The sequence below is a fragment of the Monodon monoceros genome, unplaced genomic scaffold (assembly GCF_005190385.1).
Source record: "Monodon monoceros isolate NGI ecotype Baffin Bay Population unplaced genomic scaffold, NGI_Narwhal_1 Super_Scaffold_22, whole genome shotgun sequence".
Lineage (NCBI taxonomy): Eukaryota > Metazoa > Chordata > Mammalia > Artiodactyla > Monodontidae > Monodon > Monodon monoceros.
The window spans coordinates 56,457,246-56,477,981 of record NW_021703779.1 but is presented as its reverse complement, the minus strand read 5'-3'; the positions used below and the strand labels follow the sequence as shown (position 1 = coordinate 56,477,981).

The 20,736-nt window shown below is 37.5% G+C and overlaps 1 protein-coding gene and 1 pseudogene across 1 annotated transcript in view; one reads left to right on the top strand and one right to left on the bottom strand.

The window, feature by feature from the left end:
- OPHN1 (oligophrenin 1) overlaps positions 1-20,736 on the top strand; it is a 606,300-nt gene that overhangs the window by 512,740 nt on the left and 72,824 nt on the right. The gene's annotated exons all lie outside the window — the stretch shown is intronic.
- LOC114906199 lies at positions 19,873-20,385 on the bottom strand (annotated as a pseudogene).

Genomic DNA, 20,736 nt, shown 5'->3' with positions numbered 1-20,736 from the left:
ATTAAAACTTTCTCCATATCAGCAATAAGCCTGTTTCACTTTCTTTTTTTAATTATTATTATTTTTTATATTTAATTTGTATTGAAGTATGGTTGATGTACAATATTATATTAGCTACAGATGTACAATATAGTGGTTCATAATTATAAAAAGCTATACTCCATTTATAGTTATGATAAAATCTTGGCTATATTCCGTGTTGTACAATATGTCTTTGTAACTTATACATAATAGTTTGTACATCTTAATCACCTCCCCCTCCCCCTTCCCTCTCCCACTGGTTACCACTAGTTTGTTCTCTATTATGTGTGAGTCTGCCTCTTTTCTATTATATTCACTAGTTTGTTGTATTTTTTGGATTCCACATATAAGTGATAGCATACAGTATGTCTTTCTTTGACTTATTTCACTCAGCATACTACCTTCCAAATCCATTTGTGTTGCTGCAAATGGCAAAATTTCATTCCTTTTATGACTGAGTAGTATTCTGTTGTGTGTGTGTGTGTGTGTCTGTGTGTGTCTGTGTGTGTGTATGTGTATATATATCACATCTTCTTTATCCTTTCCTCTGTTGATGGACACTTATTTTGCTTCCATATCTTGGCTATTGTAAATAATTCTGCTATGAACGTTGGGATGTGTATATCTTTTCAAATTAGTGTTTTTTGTTTTGTTTGGATATATACCCAGGAGTGGAATTACTGGATCCACTTTCAATCCTGAGAAAGAAGAGCAAAGCTGATGGCATCATACTATTTAATTTCAAACTATACTATTTTAAAGCTATAGTAATCAAAACTATGTTACTGGCTTAAAAATAGACCCATAGACAAATGGAACTGAATCAAGAGCCCAGAAATACCCATATGCACATATAGCCAACTGGGGATAGGATAGTTTCTTCCATAAATGGTGTTGAAAAACTGGATTACCACATGCAGAAGAGTGAAATTGGAACCCTATCTTACACTTAACTAAAAATGGAATAAAGACTTAAACATGAGATCTGAAACTGTAAAACTCCTAGAAGAAAACATAGGGAAAATGCTCTTTGACACTGATCTTTGTAGTGATTTCCTGTATATGACACCAAAAGCATAAGCAACAAAAGAAAAAATAAGTGGAACTACATCAAACTAAAAAGCTTCTGCACAGCAAAAGAAATAGACAATGAAATGAAAAGGCAACATATGGAATAGGAGCGATTGTTTGCAAACCATATATTGGGTAAGGGGTTAATAACCAAAATATATAAGTGTACAGTTCAGTGGGTTTTTTCTTCTTTGTTTTGTTTTGTTTGATAAATTTATTTATTCATTTATTTTTGGCTGCATTGGCTCTTTGTTGCTGTGCACGGGCTTTCTCTAGTTATGGCAAGGGGGACTACACTTCATTGCAGTGTGCAGGCTTCTCATTGCGGTGGCTTCTCTTGTTGTGGAGCATGGGCTCTAGGCATGCAGACTTCAGTAGTTGTGGCTCACGGGCTTAGTTGCTCCACGGCATATGGGATCTTCTCAGACCAGGGATTGAACCACTGTGCCCTGCATTGGCAGACGGATTCTTAACTACTGCACCACCAGGGGAGTCCCTAACCAAAATATATAAAGAACTCATACAACTCATTAGTAAAAAAACAAACAACCCTATTGAAAAATGGGCAGAGGAACTGAATAGACAGTTTTCCAAAGAAGATATACAATTGGCCAACAGGTACATGAAAAGATATTCAACATCACTAATCATCAGTGAAATGCAGATCAAAACTACTATAAGATATCACCTCACAACAGTTAGAATGGTTATTATCAAAAAGACAAGAGATAACAAGTGTTAGCAAAGGTGTGGAGAAAAGGAACCCTTGTGCACTGTTAGTGGGAGTGTAAATTGGTACAGCCACTATGGAAAATAGTATGGCGATTCATCAAAAAATTAAAAATAAAACTACCATATGATCTATCAATCTCACTCCTGGGTATATATCCAAAGTAAATAAAAACTGATTTTGAAGGGATAGCCACACCCGCATGTTCATTGCAGCATAATTCACAATAGCCAAGATATAAAAACAACCTAAGTGTCCATCACAGATGAATGAATAAAGAAGTTGTGAGATTTTACATAATATGAGTGAATGAAGAAGTTGTGAGATTAAATATAACATATATTCAGCCATGAGAAAGAAGGATATTCTGCTGCTATGCAATAACTGGGTGAACCTTCAGGGCATTATGCTAAGTGAAATAAATAAGACAGAGAAAAACAAATACCATATGAAATCACTTATTTGTGGAATCTAAAAAAGCCAAACTCAGAGAAATAGAGAGTAGAGTGGTGATTACCAGGAACTGGGAGGTAAGGGAAATGGAGAAATACTGTTAAGGGGCACAAACTTCCTGTTATAAGATTAATACGTTCTGGGGATCTAGTGTACACTATGGTGATTATAGCTAATAATACTTTATTATATACTGGAAAGTTGTTAAGAGAGTGGATCTTATATGTTCTAACCACAAAAAAGAAATGGTAATTATGTGATGGGATGGAGGTGCTAGCTAATGCTATGGGGGTAATCATTTGCAGTATACAAATGTATCAAATCAGCACACTGTACACCTTAAACTTACACAACGTTATATGTCAATCATAACTTATAAAGCTGGAAAAAAAGAAGGGCAATGTGAAAAATCTCCAAAGACTTAAATATTAAACACATTTCTCAATAATCTGTGAGTAGGTAAGGAGTCTCAAGAGGAATAAGAAATTACATTGAACTGAGTGACAGTATAAATATATCAAAATTTATGAAAAGCAGCTAAATCAGTTTGTTTGAGAGGAAAACTCGTAGGATTGAATGCTTGCCTTAGAAAAGAGGAAAGGTCTGAAGTCGATATACCAAAATGTCACTTCAGGAACTTAGAAAAATAAGAGCAATATAAATCCAAAGCAAGTAGAAAGAAGGAAATATAAATATAAATAATGAAGATAACATAAAAATCCCTGGAATTGAAACCATAAAGACAAAAGAGAAAATCAATGAAAGAGTTGGTTACAGAGAACCAGTATCCAAAACTCAATAAAATTAACAATCTTTTAGAAGGCTAACGAAGCAAAGGGAGAGAGTAGACACAAATTACCAATATCAGGAACAAAATGGAGGATATAATACTAATCATGTGGATATGGAAAGGTTAATAAGGGAATAATATGAACAATTCTATGTGCATAAATTTGATAACTTAGATGAAATGAATGAGTTCCTTAAAAAGTACAAACTACTAAAACTCACCCAATATGAAATTGATCATTTGAATAGCCCTGAAACTATTAAGGGTATTGAATTCATATTTGAATACTCTCTGAAAAAGAAATGTTTAGGCCCAGATAGTTTTACTGGAGAATTATACCAAGTGTTTAAAGAAAAATTAACATCAATTTATAAAATCTCTCCTAGAAAACAGAATAGGAGAAAACACTTCCCAACACATTGTATGAAGGCAGTAATTGCCTGACACAAAAACCAGGCAAAGAAGATAATACAAAAAAAGAAAATTATAGACCAATATCCCTCATAAATATAAGTGCAAATATCACTAACAAAAAGTTTGAGGATAGAGTTCAGAAAAATTTTTAAAAAAAACACTATACACCATGATCAGATGGGATTTATTCCTGGAATGCAAGGTGGTTCAGTTGATTTTAAAATCAGTGAGAGAGTGGCATGGACATGTATACACTACCAAATGTAAAATAGATAGCTAGTGGGAAACAGCTGCATAGCACAGGGAGATCAGCAGTGCTTTGTGACCACCTAGAGGGGTGGGATAGGGAGGGTGAGAGGGAGGGAGACGCAAGAGGCAAGAGATATGGGGATATATGTATATGTATAGCTGATTCACTTTGTTATAAAGCAGAAACTAACACACCATTGTAAAGCAATTATACTCCAATAAAGATGTTAAAATTTTTTTTTCCATATTAACAGGCTGAAGAAGCAAAATTACATAGACTTATCAATTTATGCAGAATAAGTATTTGAAAAGATCAACACACATTTAGAAAAATAAACAAAACTCAACAAACTAGGAATAGGGAATAATCACCTCAGCTTGGTAAAGAACATCTTTAAAAAAATACCCTGTAGCTAACATCATACTTAATGGTGAAATGCTGAATGCTTTTCCTTTAAGATTGAGAATAACACAAGAATGCTTGCTCTTGCCACTGCTATTCAACATAGTAATGGAATTTAGGGGAAAGGGTGGGGGAGGGATAAATTAGGAGTTTGGGACTAACATATACACACTACTATATATAAAAAGATAAATAACAAGGACCTACTGTATAGCACAGAGAACTATACTCAATATTTTGTAGTAACCTATAAGGGAAAAGAATCTGAAAAGAGTATATATATATATATATATATATATATGTATATATTTCATATATAGTACTTCATATATATATATATATATATGAAACTGAATCACTTTGATATATGCCTGAAACTAACACAACATAAATAAATCAACTATATACTTAATCAAAAAATAAAGTAACTTTAGAAAGTTTAAAAAAAAGGAAATAAAACACATCTAGTTCCAATAGGAGGAAATATAACTTTCCCTATTTGCCGATGACATGTTCGTCTGCATAGAAAATCCTAAGGTGGATATTAAAAAAAAAATTTCCAGAAGTAATAAGGGAGTTTATCAAGATTACAGAATACAAGGCCAACATTCAAAAATCAGTTGCAATTTTATATTAGCAATGAAGGTATGGCAAATGAAATTAAAAGTACAATGCCATCTACAATCTCTGAAATGAAATTAAAAGTACAATACCATCTACAATCTCTGAAAAACAACTGAAATGCTTAGGTATATGTCTAATAAAACATTTAGAGGATTTATATGCTGAAAATTACAGAATGCTGCTTTAAAAACTCAAAGAAAATATAAACTAAGAGACATATTGTACTCATGGAGTAGAAAACTCAACATAGTAAAGATTGTAATTTCTTTCCAAATCTATATATATAAGCTTCAGGTAATTAATATAAAAGCTCCAGCAAGATTTTTTGTAGATAGGGACAAGATTATACTGATGTAGGTGTATATATACATATATACACATATATATGTATATTATATATATGTCTGTGTGTGTGTGTATAATACACATACATACACATACACAAAAGAACTAGAAGAGCTAACACAATTTTTAAAATGAAGAATAAATGGGGAGATATTGTTAATGCTTACTATATTGCTTCAGTAGTCAAACAGTGTGATACTGGCAGATGGATAGACACATAGATCAATGGAAGAGAATAGTCTATAAATAGCCTTGCAAAGTATGGCCAAATTGCTTTTGATAAAAGCACAAAAGCATTTCAAGGGAGGAAGGATAATCTTTTCAACAAATGATGGTGGAGAAATTGCATGTCTATAGGCAACAAAATTGAACATTGACCTAAACCTCACATCTTATACAAAAATTAACATAAAATCATCATACATATAAATGTAAACTATAAAACTTTTAGAAGATAACATAAGAGAAAATATGTGGACCTACTGAAGAACCTTACTGAGCAGTTTTTAGACATTACACCCAAAGCACAAACCATTAAAGAAGTAAATTAATAAATTGAACTTCATCAAAATTAAAAACATTTGCTCTTTAAATGACCCTGTTAAAAAGATGAAGAAACAAGCTACCAACATGGAGAAAATATTTGCAAACTATGTATCTGATACAGGACTCATATCTAGAATATGCAAAGAACTCTCAAAACTGAACAGTAAAAAAATCAGACAATCCAATTATAAAATGAACAAAAGACATGAAAAGGATGTATGTATGACAAACACATGAAAAGATGTCCAAGATCACTGGCCATTAGGGAAATGCAAATTAAGGCCTCAATGAGATATCACTGCATATCCATTAAAACAATTAAAAAATAGTGATAACACCAAATGCTGACCAGGGTACCCAGAAATTGGAGCTCTCCTGCATTTCTGGTAAGAACATAAAATGATACAGTTACTCTTGAAAAGTTTGGCAGTTTCTTAAGAAAAAAAAATGTAACTATGTACTTATTATACAACCTATCATTTACACTCCTGGGCATTTATCCCTGAGATATGAGAACATGTTCACACAAAACCTCTACAGGTATGTACACAGCATTTTTATTTGTAATAGCCAAAAACTGGATACAGCCCAGATGTCCTTCAGTGGGTGAATGGTTAACAAATTATAGTAACTCATATTGTGGAATACTACTCAGTAGTAAAAAAGAATGAATTACTGATGCACACAACAACTTGGATGGATCTCATGGGTATAATACTGAGTGAAAAAGCCTATCTCAAAAAGTTACATACTGTTTATTCCATTCATATAACATTCTCAAAATGAAAAAATTAGAGATTTTTAAATAGTAATTTTAAACACTAATCAGTTTTTTTTTAACAGATTAGTGGTTGCAAGTGTTTAGGTGATGATAGGGGTGGAGGATGGTGGGTATGACTATAAAGGGGTAGCATGAGAGATAATTTGAATGGTGGAAGAGTATCTTGACTGTAGTGGTGGTTACGTGAACCTACACGTGTGATAAAATGGCATAGCACTGTTTATATACATTGTACTAATGTTATTTTCCTAGTTTAGATATTGAACTATAGTTACATAAGATGTCTCCTTTCGGGAGAAACTGGGTGAGAGGTATGTGCAACCTCTCTGTGCTATCTCTGCATTTTCCTGTGAATCTATTTTATTTCAAAATAAAAATTTGGAAAGTGTAAACCAACTCAAAATTTTCATATTTATTACATGTGGGAATGATAATGTTTTGGATATATTGGGTCAAATAAAGTATATTATAAATTTTTTTAAATGAAGATCTCATATGGAATGCTTTCTATTGTATACTCTCAAGTTAAAACGGCAGAGAGCAGAAGTGTATCTATACTATGCTACCCTTATCTAAGGAAGAAGGGGATATAAGGAAATAGAAATGGATCTGCTTATTGTGAAAAAGATATACAGGACAGGTAATCCAGAACCTAATGAATTGGTTACCTATAGGTGTTTGGCAGGTATGGACTGGTAAGGATGGGATAATGACAATGGTGTAGCAGGGATGAGAGAGGAGCAACTCTTTGAATATACTTTTTTTTTGTCATAGGTCTGACTTATAGAATCATAGTATTGTTTCATGTTCTCAAAACTAAATAAATATAAGTAAAATCAACCTGACAGAAGAACCCAAAGTGAAATACAAAGAGTAAAAAATGAACCTAATTGTATTACAAATGAGGAACATAGCCATATAGAAGAGGATAGGAAGAAAAGAATTAACAAAAGTAATTTTGGAAAATAGTATTTCTACTGTATATTTTAGGACTAAAGTTGAAAAAGAACTTTATACAAACATTACTCTCTTTGGTAAATGTATTGCTTACAGGGGTATGGGTTAGCAACTCTGAAATTAATATACTTATATTGTAGGATTAAATAAATAAGTAAATATATTTTGAATAATTAAAACTAGATTTCTTGCTATTGAAGAACATTAAAAATAAGCAAAGGAGGAAGGCTAAAATGATCACTGTGGTATTAGATTGGAATGGAAACAGTAAAATTTTTAAAACTCATATTTTAAAAATATACAGATAGATACAGAAGTAAATATAGATGTGTTTGTGTATCCATAGAATACCTAGAAGCAGTGCCACTCTAGTAACAATGAGCACACTTAGCACCCAGGCCTTGGTTTCTAAATACCATTCTCCTATAAAATAACCAGGGCTTCTTGGAGAAATAGCTGATTCCAGGGCTGGGACAGGGAAAATACAAGATGAAACTGGGATATCTTATGGTGCCAAAAAGTAAGGAAGGGCTAAAAAATATTATAGGAATGTGATGAAAGAACGTGGGAGCCAACATGAAACTGATCCCAGTGGTCAAAATGGGAACATTTGAGCAACAAATTAAATAATGATATTATTGGATTATAACCCATAGAATAAAATAAATATCTATGATTCCAGACTGATATAAGCCAACAAATGCACACACACAATGGAGGAGGAATAGCTATTTCTTACAGTAGAATTTTAATTAACAAATGTAAAAGAAATGAGCAAAATAGAAAATTACTACAGTAATTTGCAGGCAGGAATCATTAACAAATACTAAAATTAGTGGGTGAAAAAATATGGCGAAAATCAGGATGTCTGCATAGCCTCAAATATCTTACCACAAGATATTTATTAATGATAAGGGGAAAATAATATCTTTACGGTGGAAAAGTCTGGCATCACCAGTAATAAGATATAGCAACATCTTGTATCACTAGCATGATGCACTGAGAGGGGTACAGCATCACTTCTTCCTAAAAATGTTTAACCTAAATATAATCATGAGAAGACATCAGAAAAACCCAAGCTGACTGAATCCTACAAAATAACTGACAAAGTTGTATGTACTTTTGCCTTGTAGTTTAACATGTTTACAGGTTTGGGAGATTAGGACATGGACATCTTCAGGGTCATTATTCTGTCTACCACAGTTCACTCTCTGGCCCCAAAAGATTTACATCTATCCCACATGCAAAATACATCCATCCTATTTCAAGTTCCCCAAAAGCCTCAACCGATTATAGCATCAATCCACGTCCAAAATCTCATCTAATTATCATCTGCTCAAAAGTCCCAAATCTCATCATCTAAATCAGCTAAGTTAGGTATGGATGAGACTCTTGCTATAATTCATTGTAGGGTAAAATTCCTTACTACCTATTCACCTGTGAATCTAGAAAACAATCCTTTGGGCTTGCAGCTCCACCTTCTGAATCATCCTTCCTTTTTTCTGAAAAGTAGCATGTGTTTGAAGTTGAATAGTTTTATCAGCCTGTTTCCTGCTTGTAGAATTGTGGGGGTCTGACAGCCTTCTTTTATTTCCTCTTCTCTCTGTTCCTTTTAGGCCAAGCTGGCAGTGTTTATATTGGTATAACATCCTCAAAATTTTGTGGGTCTCCCAGGTATATCACTAAGATTAATTCCATTAGGCAAGAGGATCCTCCACAAGTCATTCCTAAATAATTGCCTTAAACATCCCCTGTCTAATTCTGGCTTCTACTGAGACAGATAAGGGGATCCATGAGTCACATACCTAATCTCTTTAAAGATCTCCCTGTATAACTGAATACTGTGATTTCCTGATCGTTCTGAACCGCTAGCAAAAGGCTGTCCAGCCACACCCTTGGATTTCTCTTCAGAGCATGCCTTCCTGACAGTGAATCTCCTAATTTTAGCGATTTTTGCAATCTGCATAGGCTGAGAATTTCCTAAATTATATAGTTCTAGAAGTCCTAGTTCCTTTTTGCTTAACAGTTCTTTCATCAATTTATCTCTTTCCTCTCACATTTTATTATAAGCACCAAGAAGAAACAACTCAATACCTTTACTACTTTGCTTGGAAATCTCAGCAAAATAACCAAGTTAATTGCTTACAAGTTCTGCTTCCCACCTAACTGTATAACACAATTCAGATACACTTTCTGCCACTATATAACAAGGATCCCCTTTCCTCCAGTTTCTAATAACATGTTCATTATTTCCTTCTGAGTCTTCATCAGCAGCACCTTTAACATCCATATTTCTACCAACAGTCTGTTATAATGATTTAAGTGTTCCCTAAGGCACTATACGTTTTTTCTGCTGTGCTCCTCACTTCCTTCTGAGCCCTCACTAGCGGAATTGTTAACACGCACATTTTTACTAACAGTATGTTCAAAGCAGTCAAGGCTGTATCTATCACGTTCCTCTAAATTCTTCCAGCATCTTCTCACTGCCCATTACAAAGCAACTTCCACAATTGTTTTTAAGTTTTGACTTGCACAATTTTTAAGTATTTCTTACAGCAGCACACTAATTCCAGGCATCACAATTTATATTAATTTCCTATTGTTGTTGTAACAAATTAGTACAAACTCTGTGGCTTAAAACAAATGAATTATCTTAATAGTTCTGGAGGTCAGAAGTATAAAATTTGTTGGCGGTGCTGCATCTCTCTTTCCTAGTCCTTTCCATCTTCTAAAAGCCTCCTGCATTCCTTGGTTTCTGGACCATTCCTCCATATTCAAAGCATATAATTTGCCCCCCTTATTCTTTTTTTTTTAACATCTTTATTGGGGTATAATTGCTTTACAATGGTGTGTTAGTTTCTGCTTTATAACAAAGTGAATCAGTTATACATATACATATGTTCCCATATCTCTTCCCTCTTGCGTCTCCCTCCCTCCCACCCTCCCTATCCCACCCCTCCAGGCGGTCACAAAGCACTGAGCCAATATCCCTGTGCCATGCGGCTGCTTCCCACTAGCTATCTACCTTACGTTTGTTAGTGTATATATACCCATGCCTCTCTCTCGCCCTGTCACAGCTCACCCTTCCCCCTCCCCATATCCTCAAGTCCGTTCTCCAGTAGGTCTGTGTCTTTATTCCTGTCTTGCCCCTAGGTTCTTCATGACATTTTTTTTCTTAAACTCCATATATATGTGTTAGCATACGGTATTTATCTTTCTCTTTCTGACTTACTTAACTCTGTATGACAGACTCTAGGTCTATCCACCTCATTACAAATAGATCAATTTCGCTTCTTTTTATGGCTGAGTAATATTCCATTGTATATATGTGCCACATCTTCTTTATCCATTCATCTGATGATGGGCGCTTAGGTTGTTTCCATCTCCGGGCTATTGTAAATAGAGCTGCAATGAACATTTTGGTACATGACTCTTTTTGAATTATGGTTTTCTCAGGGTATATGCCCAGTAGTGGAATTGCTGGGTCATATGGTAGTTCTATTTGTAGTTTTCTAAGGAACCTCCATACTGTTCTCCATAGTGGCTGAACCAATTCACATTCCCACCAGCAGTGCAAGAGTGTTCCCTTTTCTCCCTCTCCAGCATTTATTGTTTCTACATTTTTTGATGATGGCCATTCTGACTGGTGTGAGATGATATCTCATTGTAGTTTTGATTTGCATTTCTCTAATGATTAATAATGTTGAGCATTCTTTCATGTGTTTGTTGGCAGTCTGTATATCTTCTTTGGAGAAATGTCTATTTAGGTCTTCTGCCCATTTTTGGATTGGGTTGTTTGTTTTTTGTTATTGAGCTCCAGGAGCTGCTTGTAAATTTTGGAGATTAATCCTTTGTCAGTTGCTTCATTTGCAAATATTTTCTCCCATTCTGAGGGTTGTCTCTTGGTCTTGTTTATGGTTTCTTTGCTGTGCAAAAGCTTTGAAGTTTCATTTGGCCCCATTTCTTTATTTTTATTTCCATTACTCTAGGAGGTGGTTCAGAAAGGATCTTGCTGTGATTTATGTCATAGAGTGTTCTGCCTATGTTTTCCTCTAAGAGTTTGATAGTTTCTGGCCTTACATTTAGGTCTTTAATCCATTTTGAGTTTCTTTTTGTGTATGGTGTTAGGGAGTGATCTAATCTCATACTTTTACATGTATGTGTCCAGTTTTCCCAGCACCACTTATTGAAGAGGCTGTCCTTTCTCCACTGTACATTCCTACCACCTTTATCAAAGATAAGGTGTCCATATGTGTGTGGGTTTATCTCTGGGCTTTCTATCCTGTTCCATTTATCTATCTTTTTGTTTTTGTGCCAGTACCATACTGTCTTGATTACTGTAGCTTTGTAGTATAGTCTGAAATCAGGGAGCCTGATTCCTCCAGCTCCTTTTTTCGTTCTCAAGATTGCTTTGGCTATTCGGGGTCTTTTGTGTTTCCATACAAATTGCGAATTTTTTTGTTCTAGTTCTGTGAAAAATGCCAGTGGTAGTTTGATAGGGATTGCACTGAATCCATAGATTGCTTTGGGTAGTACAGTCATTTTCACCATGTTGATTCTTCCAGTCCAAGAACATGGTATATCTCTCCATCTATTTGTATCATCTTTAATTTCTTTCATCAGTGTCTTATAATTTTCTGCATGCAGGTCTTTTGTCCCCTTAGGTCGGTTTATTCCTTGATATTATATTCTTTGTGTTGCAATGGTAAATGGGAGTGTTTTCTTGATTTCACTTTCAGATTTTTCATCATTATTGTATAGGAATGCCAGAGATTTCTGTGCATTAATTTTCTATCCTGCTACTTTACCAAATGCATTGATTAGCTCTATTAGGTTTCTGGTCGCATCTTTAGGATTCTTTATGTATACTATCATGTCATCTGCAAACAGTGACAGCTTTACTTCTTCTTTTCCGATTTGGATTCCTTTTATTTCCTTTTCTTCTCTGATTGCTGTGGCTAGAACTTCCAAAACTATGTTGAATCAGAGTGGTGAGAGTGGGCAACCTTGTCTTGTTCCTGATCTTAGTGGAAATGCTTTCAGTTTTTCTCCATTGAGGATGATGTTGGCTGTGGGCTTCTCATATATGGCCTTCATTATGTTGAGGAAAGTTCCCTCTATGCCTACTTTCTGCAGGGTTTTTATCATAAATAGGTGTTGAATTTTGTCAAAAGCTTTCTCTGCATCTATTGAGATGATCATATGGTTTTTCTCCTTCAATGTTTTAATATGGTTTATCACATTGATAGATTTGCATATATTGAAGAATCCTTGCATTCCTGGAATAAACCCCACTTGATCATGGTGTATAATCCTTTTAATGTGCTGTTGGATTCTGTTTGCTAGTATTTTGTTGAGGATTTTTGCATCTATGTTCATCAGGGATATTGGCCTGTAGTTTTCTTTCTTTGTGACATCCTTGTCTGGTTTTGGTATCAACGTGATGGTGGCCTCGTAAAAGGAATTTGGAAGTTTTCCTCCCTCTGCTATATTTTGGAAGAGTTTGAGAAGATAGGTGTTAGCTCTTCTCTAAATGTTTGATAGAATTTGCCTGTGAAGCCATCTGGTCTTGGGCTTTTGTTTGTTTGAAGATTTTTAATCACAGTTTCAATTTCAGTGCTTGTGATTAGTCTGTTCATATTTTCTATTTCTTCCTGATTCAGTCTTGGCAGGTTGTGCGTTTCTAAGAATTTGTCCATTTCTTCCAGATTGTCCATTTCATTGACATAGAGTTGCTTGTAGTAATCTCTCATGATCTTTTTTATTTCTGCAGTGTCAGTTGTTACTTCTCCTTTTTCATTTCTAATTCTATTGATTTGGGTCTTATCCCTTTTTTTCTTGATGAGTCTGGCTAATGGTTTATCTATTTTGTTTATCTTCTCAAAAACCAACTTTTGGTTTTATTTATCTTTGCTATTGTTTCCTTCATTTCTTTTTCATTTATTTCTGATCTGATTTTTATGATTTCTTTCCTTCCGCTACCTTTGGGGGTTTTTTGTTCTTCTTTCTCTAATTGCTTGAGGTGCAGGTTAGGTTGTTTATTCGAGATGTTTCCTGCTTCTTAAGGTGGGCTTGTATTGCTATAAACTTCCCTCTTAGAACTGCTTTTGCTGCATCCCATAGGTTTTGGGTCGTCAGGTCTCCATTGTCATTTGTTTCTAGGTATTTTTTTATTTCCTCTTTGATTTCTTCAGTGATCACTTCATTATTAAGTAGTGTATTGTTTAGCCTCCATGTGTTTGTATGTTTTACAGATTTTTTCCTGTAATTGATATCTAGTCTCATGACGTTGTGTTCGGAAAAGATACTTGATACAATTTCAAATTTCTTAAATTTAACAAGGCTTGATTTGTGACCCAAGATATGATCTATCCTGGAGAATGTTCCATGAGCACTTGAGAAAAATGTGTATTCTGTTGTTTTTTGATGGAGTGTCCTACAATATCAATTAAGTCCATCTTGTTTAATGTATCATTTAAAGCTTGTGTTTCCTTATTTATTTACATTTTGGATGATATGTCCATTGGTGAAAGTGGGGTGTTAAAGTCCCCTACTATGATTGTGTTACTGTCAATTTCCCCTTCTTTGGCTGTTAGTATTTGCCTTATGTATTGAGGTGCTCCTATGTTGGGTGCATAAATATTTACAATTGTTATATTTTCTTCTTGGATTGATCCCTTGATCATTGTGTAGTGTCCTTCTTTTTATCTTCTAATAGTCTTTATTTTAAAGTCTATTTTGTCTGATATGAGAATTGCTACTCCAGCTTTCTTTTGGTTTCCATTTGCATGGAATATCTTTTTCCACCCCCTTACTTTCAGTCTGTATGTGTCTCTAGGTCTGAAGTGGGTCTCTTGTAGACAGCATATATATGGGTCTTGTTTTTGTATCCATTCAGCCATTCTGTGTCTTTTGATGGGAGCATTTAGTCCATTTACATTTAAGGTAATTATCGATATGTATGTTCCTATTCCCGTTTTCTTAATTGTTTTGGGTTCATTATTATAGGTCTTTTCCTTCTCTTGTGTTTCTTGTCTAGAGAAGTTCCTTTAGCATTTGTTGTAAAGCTGGTTTGGTGGTGCTGAACTCTCTCAGCTTTTGCTAGTCTGTAAAGGTTTTAATTTCTCCATCAAATCTGAATGAGATCCTTGCTGGGTAGAGTAGTCTTGGTTGCAGGTTTTTCTCCTTCATCACTTTCAGTATGTCCTGCCACTCCCTTCTGGCTTGCAGAGTTTCTGCTGAGAGATCAGCTGTTAACCTTATGGGGATTCCCTTCTGCATTATTTGTTGTTTTTCCCTTGCTGCTTTTAATATGCTTTCTTTGTATTTAATTTTGGACAGTTTGATTAATATGTGTCTTGGCGTATTTCTCCTTGGATTTATCCTGTATGGGACTCTCTGCACTTCCTGGACTTGATTAACTATTTCCTTTCCCATATTAAGGAAGTTTTCAACTATAATCTCTTCAAATATTTTCTCAGTCCCTTTCTTTTTCTCTTTTTCTTCTGGAACCCCTATAATTCGAATGTTGGTGTGTTTAATGTTGTCCCAGAGGTCTCTGAGACTGTCCTCAGTTCTTTTCATTCTTTTTGCTTTATTCTGCTCTGCAGTAGTTATTTCCACTATTTTATCTTACAGGTCACTTATCCTTTCTTCTGCCTCAGTTATTCTGCTATTGATCCCATCTAGAGTATTTTCAATTTCGCTTATTGTGTTGTTCATCATTGCTTGTTTCATCTTTGTTTCTTTTAGGTCCTTGTTAACTGTTTCTTGCATTTTGTCCAATTTATTTCCAAGAATTTGGGTCATCTTTACTATCATTGTTCTGAATTCTTTTTCAGGTAGACTGCCTATTTCCTCTTCATTTGTTAGGTCTGGTGGGTTATTATCTTGCTCCTTCATCTGCTGTGTGTATTTCTGTCTTCTCATTTTGCTTATCTTACTGTGTTTGGGGTCTCCTTTTTGCAGGCTGCAGGTTCGTAGTTCACGTTGTTTTTGAAGTCTGTCTCCAGTGGCTAAAGTTGGTTCAGTGGGTTGTGTAGGCTTCCTGGTGGAGGGGACTAGTTCCTGTGTTGTGGTGGATGAGGCTGGATCTTGTGTCTCTAGTGGTCAGGTCCACGTCTGGTGGTGTGTTTTGGGGTGTCTGTGGACTTATTATGATTTTAGGCAGCCTGTCTGCTAATGGGTGGGGTTGTGTTCCTGTTTCGCTAGTTGTTTGGCATAGGTCATCAAGCACTGTAGCTTGCTAGTCGTTGAGTGAAGCTGGGTGCTTGTGTTAAGACGGAGGTCTCTGGGAGATTTTCGCTGTTTTATATTATGTGGAGCTGGGAGGTCGCTTGTTGACCAGTGTCCTGAAGTTGGCTGTCCCACCTCAGAGGCAGAGCCCTGACTCCTGGCTGGAGCACCAAGAGGCTTTCATCCACATGGCTCAGAATAAAATGGAGAAAAAGTAGAGAGAATTAGTAGAAGTAGGAAGAAAGAAAGAAAGAAAGAAAGGAAGGAAGGAAGGAAGGACGGAAGGAAGGAAGGAAGGAAAGAAGGAAGGAAGAAAGAAAGAAAAGAAGGAAAGAAGGCAAGAAGGAAAGAAAGGAGGGAGGGAGGCAGGGAGGAAGGAAGGAAGGAAGGAAGGAATGAGGGAAGGAAGGAAAAAAGACAGAAAGAAAGAAGATACAGTGAAATAAAATAAAGTATAATAAATTTATTGAATTAAAAAATAATTATTTAGAAAAAAAATAAGGGCAGATAGAGTCTTAGGACAAATGGTGGGAGCAAAGCTATACAGACAAAATCTTACACAGAAGCATACACATGTACCCTCACAAAAAGAGGTAAAGGGGAAAAAATCATAAATCTTGCTCTCAAAGTCCACCTCCTCAATTTGGGATGATTCGTTGTCTAAAGGAGGAAAGGAAGGAAGGAAAGAAAGAAAGAAAAAAAGAAAGAAAAAAAGGAAGGAAGGAAGGAAGAAAGGAAGAAAGAAAGTAAAGTATAATAGAGTTATTAAAATTAAAATTAATTATTAAGAAAAAAATTTTTTTTTAAATGGATGGATAGAACCCTAGGAGAAATGGTGGAAGCAAAGCTATACAGACAAGATATCACACAGAAGCATACACATACACATTCACAAAAAGAGGAAAAGGGGAAAAAATCCTAGATCTTGCTCTCAAAGTCCACCTCCTCAATTTGAGATGATTCGTTGTCTATTCATATATTCCACAGATGCAGGGTACATCAAGTTGATTGTGGAGCTTTAGTTTCTGAGGCTGCTGGGAGAGATTTCCCTTTCTCTTCTTTGTTCTCACAGCTCTCAGGGGCTCAGCTTTGTATTTGGCCCTGCCTCTGCATGTAGGTCGCTGGAGGACATCTGTTTTTTGCTCAGATAGGACGGGGTTAAAGGAGCTGTTGATTCGGGGGCTCTGGCGCACGCAGGCCGGGGTAAGGGAGGGGCATGGCGTGTGGGGCGGCCCCGCGGCGGCAGAGGCCGGCGTGACATTGCACCAACCTGAGGCCCGCCGTGCGTTCTCCCAGGGAAGTTGTCCCTGGATCCCGGGACCCTGGCAGTGGCGGGCTGCACCGGCTTCCCGGAAGAGGGGTGTGGATAGTGACCTGTGCTTGCACACAGGCCCCTTGGCGGCAGCAGCAGCAGCCTTAGCATCTCTCGCCCGTCTCTGGGGTCGGTGCTTTTAGCCACGGCTCGCGCCCGTCTCTGGGGTCTGTGCTTTTCGCCGCGGCTTGCGCCTGTCCCTGGGGTCCACACTTTTAGCTGCAGCTCACACCTGTCTCTGGGGGTCACGCTTTTATCCGCGGCTCACGCCCGTCTCTGGAGTTCCTTTTAGCAGCGCTCTTAAACCCCTCTCCTCACGCACCAGGAAACAAAGAGGGAAGAAAAAGTCTCTTGCCTCTTCGGCAGGTGCAGTCTTTTCCCCGGACTCCCTCCCGGCTAGCCATGGTGCACTAACCCCTTCAGGCTGTGTTCAAGCCGCCAACCCCAGTCCTCTCCCTGCGCTCCAACCTAAGCCTGAGCCTCAGCTCGCAGCCCTGCCTGCCCCGGCGGGTGAGCAGACAAGCCTTTCGGGCTGGGTAGTGCCAGTCAACACCTATCCTCTGTGCGGGAATCTCCCCACTTTGCCCTCCGCACCCCTGTTGCTGTGCTCTCCTCCGCGGCTCCGAAGCTCCCCCCTCCACCTCCCGCAGTCTCAGCCAATGAAGGGGCTTCCTAGTGTGTGGAAACCTTTCCTCCTTCACAGCTCCCTCCCACTGGTGCAGGTGTCGTCCCTATTCTTTTGTCTCTGTTTTTTCTTTTTTTTCTTTTGCCCTACCCAGGTACGTGGGGAATTTCTTGCCTTTTGGGAGGTCTGAGGTCTTCTGCCAGCATTCAGTAGGTGTTCTGTAGGAGTTGTTCCACGTGTAGATGTATTTCTGGTGCATCTGTGGGGAGGAAGGTGATCTCCGCATCTTACTCTTCCGCCATCTTCCCCTGTGTACTCCCTTATTCTTTTTTTTATCTTTTTTTTTTACATCTTTATTGGAGTATAATTGCTTTACGATGGTGTGTTAGTTTCTGCTTTATAACAAAGTGAATCAGTTATACATATACATATGTTCCCACATCTCTTCCCTCTTGCATCTCCCTCCCTCCCACCCTCCCTATCCCACCCCTCCAGGCGGTCACAAAGCACTGAGGTGATATCTCTGTGCGATGAGGCTGCTTCCCACTAGCTATCTACCTTACGTTTGGTAGTGTATATATGTCCATGCCTCTCTCTCGCTTTGTCACAGCTTACCCTTCCCCCTCCCCATATCCTCAAGTACATTCTCTAGTAGGTCTGTGTCTTTATTCCTGTCTTACCCCTAGGTTCTTCATGACATTTTTTTTCTTAAATTGCATATATATGTGTTAGCATACGGTATTTGTCTTTCTCTTTCTGACTTACTTCACTCTGAATGACAGACTCTAGGTCTATCCACCTCATTACAAATAGATCAATTTCGTTTCTTTTTATGGCTGAGCAATATTCCATTGTATATATGTGCCACATCTTCTTTATCCATTCATCCGGTGATGGGCACTTAGGTTGTGTTCATCTCCGGGCTATTGTAAATAGAGCTGCAATGAACATTTTGTACATGACTCTTTTTGAATTATGGTTTTCTCAGGGTATATGCCCAGTTGTGGGATTGCTGGGTCATATGGTAGTTCTATTTGTAGTTTTTTAAGGAACCTCCATACTGTTCTCCATAGTGGCTGTACCAATTCACATTCCCACCAGCAGTGCAAGAGTGTTCCCTTTTCCCCAAACCCTCTCCAGCATTTATTGTTTCTAGATTTTTGATGATGGCCATTCTAACTGGTGTGAGATGATATCTCATTGTAGTTTTGATTTGCATTTCTCTAGTGGTTAATGATGTTGAGCATTCTTTCATGTGTTTTTTGGCAATGGGCATATCTTCTTTGGAGAAATGTCTATTTAGGTCTTCTGCCCATTTTTGGATTGGGTTGTTTGTTTTTTTGTTACTGAGCTGCTTGTAAATTTTGGAGATTAATCCTTTGTCAGTTGCTTCATATGCAAATATTTTCTGCAATTCTTAGGGTTGTCTTTTGGTCTTGTTTATGGTTTCCTTTGCTGTGCAAAAGCTTTTAAGTTTCATTAAGTCCCATTTGTTTATTTTTGTTTTAATTTCCATTTCTCTAGGAGGTGGGTCAGAAAGGATCTTGCTGTGATTTATGTCATAGAGTGTTCTGCCTATGTTTTCCTCTAAGAGTTTGATAGTTTCTGCCCTTACATTTAGGTTTGTTTTTTTTTTCTGAGCAAGAATCTGTTAACAGCTTTATTTTTTGTGTGTTAAATACCATGGGACAGGGTTGGAAGGATGAAAAACTCAATCAACTGCCTCACAAGGGATAAGAAAAATTCTGCCATGATATTAGCAAAGGTAAAGGAGAAAATTTACACTGTAAGAGACACCATTTCCCCACAGAATACCTCTTGGCATTTCCTGAGTGAGTGGGATTAGCAATCTAAATAAATCATATTTCAAGAGGTGACAGCAACAGATAAAATTTAAGGGGATTATTAAAATAACATTTACAAGACTCTGAACAATTCTTGAACTCTTATTAAAACCACAAAGAAAGAACAATTCTTTATTTATGAATTTCATAAAGGCCTGAATGTGCAATGACACCTGTTAGGGATGGTCTGGTGATGTTCACGCTGTCCGGGAGCCCAAAAGTCTGCTCTTACTGTGTTTCTAACCATGAAACTGTTGCAGGCGAGGCCTATATGATGCTGTATACACAAAGAATGGTCCCTGTGGGCCACACTACCAGTGAGATGGTAGGTTAACAAATCTTTTTCTGGTCAAGAGAAAAAAGAAGAAATTGCACTCTGCATGCTTCACTCTACAAGATGAATTTCCCTAGAAAGAATCCAATGAAAATGGCTGCAATTACAACAAGAAGTGAAGGAAGAGGACTGGTGACATTATCTGAAGCATGCAGCTGAGGTGTATCCAGGTTTATCCGAATGTGCCACCTTTCTCAGCCTTAAGCCTTCATCTCTCAGGTGTCGGTTTTCTTCCAATAGCTTCATCATCTCTCCCTGGAGCCTCTTGCACTCTTCCATGAACTTCCTCGTCTCAGTATCATTGAGGGAAACACTGTGTGGCTTTGACACGGGCCCGTCCTGCTTCGCAGCATTCAGGGGAACGACTTTGCTGGGTTCCATGTCATTCAATTTATCATTTTCATTGGACATTTCAAATACACATCTCAATTTAGAATCCATCAATTCATCGGGTTTTGCCTCTTTCCACACGGCTTCCATATCTGGAATGTTTGGTGGAGCAAAGATGGTCTGTACCATAAACTTGTGTTTACTCTTCTCATTGGAGTAATAGTCAAAAGGCTGCAGCATTACTTTAAATTTGAGGTCTGTGGGCGGGTCGAGGACCAGGATCTGCTCTTGCTTCACCATGGCCCCACAGATGGATGCCATCAGAGACAGCGCAGAGTGGGAGCGTGCCCGTGGCGGGTCGCTGGCTGCGGGTGGGGGGTGGTGGCGGCGGCAGCTGCAGCGCGGCTCAGACCGACTTGACACAGGGCCAGCGCTCAGCTCACAAACCCGATGCCCACCGCTCTGTCACCGGCTCGCTGAACCGCCTGCCCATCCGCAGCTCTGGGTCTCACAACTGGCTCAACCCCACACCCACATTTAGGTCTTTAATCCATTTTGAGCTTATTTTTGTGTATGGTGTTAGGGAGTGATTGAATCTCATACTTTTACATGTACCTGTCAAGTTTTCCCAGCACCAGTTATTGAAGAGGCTGGCCTTTCTCCACTGTATAT